This window comes from Rhinoderma darwinii, unplaced genomic scaffold (genome assembly GCF_050947455.1).
Source record: "Rhinoderma darwinii isolate aRhiDar2 unplaced genomic scaffold, aRhiDar2.hap1 Scaffold_689, whole genome shotgun sequence".
NCBI classification, from domain to species: Eukaryota; Metazoa; Chordata; class Amphibia; order Anura; family Rhinodermatidae; genus Rhinoderma; species Rhinoderma darwinii.
The window spans coordinates 37,183-40,416 of record NW_027464248.1 but is presented as its reverse complement, the minus strand read 5'-3'; the positions used below and the strand labels follow the sequence as shown (position 1 = coordinate 40,416).

The 3,234-nt window shown below is 49.6% G+C and overlaps 1 pseudogene; it reads right to left on the bottom strand.

Moving 5' to 3' along the window:
- Positions 1-666: 666 nt before the first annotated feature.
- LOC142728738 (histone H4-like) lies at positions 667-976 on the bottom strand (annotated as a pseudogene).
- Positions 977-3,234: the final 2,258 nt, after the last annotated feature.

Below are 3,234 nucleotides of genomic sequence, written 5' to 3'. Positions count from 1 at the left end.
CCAGCCGTCCGGCAGAATGAGACACGGGCCGAGCCGATACTTGTGTCAAAGTTGGTCCCAGTAACAGATTTATTGTTTGTTGTGAGAATCTGGTAACATTAGTAGCAGTGACAGCAGCTAAGAAAACACTGGCCCTCTCTCCAAGGATTGCGGAAAGCACGTTGCCCAGCAGCAAGCTGGACGCCGAAGAAACAACACCGCAAGTCAGCTGTTTGATCCACTGCTCGTGCGCTTATACAGCGCTATGAGCAACTGAGCGGATATTCAGCGGTGAGTTTCTGCCACTCCTGTACGTGCAGGCATCGGCACAAACGGCGTCCGGCAGCGCCGCTACGAGGATGTGTTTTCCTGCCGGAGGATCACTCGCCAGCAAGTATAGCACTAAGGTACTCTTTCCCTTCACATTAACATTCCCTGGTCTAAGACCCAATTCAGTCAGCTGCTTCTAGGACGTTATTAGGGGACACACTGCAGTCCACATATCCGGCACCTCACTGGAAGACGGACGTGATACTGAAGCCCCTACCCCCGTGTATATAGAAGTAGAAGGTCACTGCTCAGATACACGAGCGGTCACCAGCAGACATCATAGCTGATCTATAGAGGATGTGGCGGCTCTGAGAAGAGCCTTTGTGTTGTGTAAGATGGAGCAGAACAGGAGCGGAATTAACCTCCGAAGCCGTAGAGTGCGGCCCTGGCGTTTGAGCGCGTACACCACGTCCATAGCGGTGACAGTCTTCCTCTTGGCGTGCTCGGTGTAGGTGACGGCGTCACGGATGACGTTCTCCAGGAAAACCTTCAGGACGCCGCGAGTCTCTTCATAGATGAGACCGGAGATGCGTTTGACGCCTCCCCTGCGAGCTAGACGGCGGATGGCAGGCTTGGTGATGCCCTGGATGTTATCACGGAGCACCTTCCTGTGCCGCTTAGCACCGCCCTTTCCGAGGCCTTTTCCTCCTTTACCACGACCAGACATCCTGTAAGCTGGAGCTGAAGAGAAATATTGTACCGAGAACCGCGGGGCGCGTCTTTATATAGACCTTGGGCGGACCAGAGAGAGAACTGTTAAACATGTCACTTCCGGGGCGTTTCTCTCAGCTAATTTACATTACCAATCCCTCCCCCTCCCGTTGATTGGCTTAACTCAGATTTTGAATTGCACGTTCATTTTACAATACCGGCCGCTCTTTTCCCGCTTCTACTTGTACTTTCATATTACTGGCATCACGTCCCTATTCCTTCATATTACCGGCATTATGTCCCTGTACCTTCATATTATCGGCATTATGTCCCTGTTCCTTTATATTACTGGCATTATGTCCCTGTTCCTTCATATTTTTGGCATTATGTCCCTGTTCCCTCATCTTACCGGCATTATGTCCCTGTTCCCTCATCTTACCGGCATTATGTCCCTGTTCCTTCATCTTACCGGCATTACGTCACTGTTCCTCCATATTACCGGAATTACGTCCCTATTCCTTCATATTACCGGCATTACGTCCCTGTTTCTTAATATTATCGGCATTACGTCCCTGTTCCTTCATATTACCGGCATTATGTCCCTGTTCCCTCATATTACAGGCATTATGTCCCTGTCCCCTCATCTTACCGGCATTATGTCCCTGTTCCCTCATCTTACCGGCATTATGTCCCTGTTCCTTCATATTACCGGGATTGTACGATCTACAACCAGCCCCCGACTACATAGTATCTTAAATTATATCTTCCAGTCTCACTGGATTCTTCGAATGCGTCTCAGTATATGTTAGGGTATGTGCACACACACTATTTACGTCCGTAATTGACGGACGTATTTCGGCCGCAAGTCCCGGACCGAACATACTGCAGGGAGCCGGGCTCCAAGCATCATACTTATGTACGACGCTAGGAGTCCCTGCCTCGATGCAGGACAACTCTCCCGTACTGAAAACATGATTACAGTACGGGACAGTTGTCCGGCAGCGAGGCAGGGACTCCTAGCATCGTACATAAGTATGATGCTAGGAGCCCGGCTCCCTGCACTGAGTTCGGTCCGGAACTTGGGGCCGAAATACGTCCGTATATTACGGACGTAATTAGTGTGTGTGCACATACCCTTACTCTGCAGCAACTTCATGCGTTAGTGGGATGAGGGGAGTCCTAAGTATAGACAACGCACAGTGTTAGTACGAAGTAGAAATAGGTGCATTCTGTTTCCTGTCATTGTATTGCCAGCAGCTCGATTATACCAGCAGTCTGGCAAAGTGACATACAAGACAATGCAAGTCCATACTTATGTGGAACTTGGTGCTACAAATTTGTAGTTTGTTTTGAAAATCTCGTAACATTTGTAGCAATGAGAGCAGCTTGGAACACACGGCCCCTCCAACATTGGGTTTTGATCTTGAAAAATGCTGTATCGGCTGCATCAGTTTTGTCCTTTTTCATTCATTGAATGCGTCTCACTAAACGTTGCTCTGCAAGAAACTGCACGCGTTACTGTAATAAAGTGAGTCCTATATCGGGACAGCAGACAGTCATTATTAGTACTAGAGGTTAACAGATTTATTGCCAGCAGCCTTATTAATCCCAGCCGTCCGGCAGAATGAGATACGAGCCGAGCCGATACTTGTGTCAAAGTTGGTCCCAGTAACAGATTTATTGTTTGTTGTAAGAATCTGGTAACATTAGTAGCAGTGACAGCAGCTAAGAAAACACTGGCCCTCTCTCCAAGGATTGCGGAAAGCACGTTGCCCAGCAGCAAGCTGGACGCCGAAGCAGCAACACAGCAAGTCAGCTGTTTGATCCACTGCTCGTGCGCTTATACAGCGCTATGAGCAACTGAGCGGATATTCAGCGGTGAGTTTCTGCCACTCCTGTACGTGCAGGCATCGGCACAAACGGCGTCCGGCAGCGCCGCTACGAGGATGTGTTTTCCTGCCGGAGGATCACTCGCCAGCAAGTATAGCACTAAGGTACTCTTTCCCTTCACATTAACATTCCCTGGTCTAAGACCCAATTCAGTCAGCTGCTTCTAGGACGCTATTAGGGGACACCCTGCAGTCCACATATCCGGCTCCTCACTGGAAGACGGACGTGATACCGATGCCCCTACCCCCGTGTATATAGAAGTAGAAGGTCACTGCTCAGATACACGAGCGGTCACCAGCAGACATCATAGCTGATCTATAGAGGATGTGGCGGCTCTGAGAAGAGCCTTTGTGTTGTGTAAGATGGAGCTGAGCAGGAGCGGAA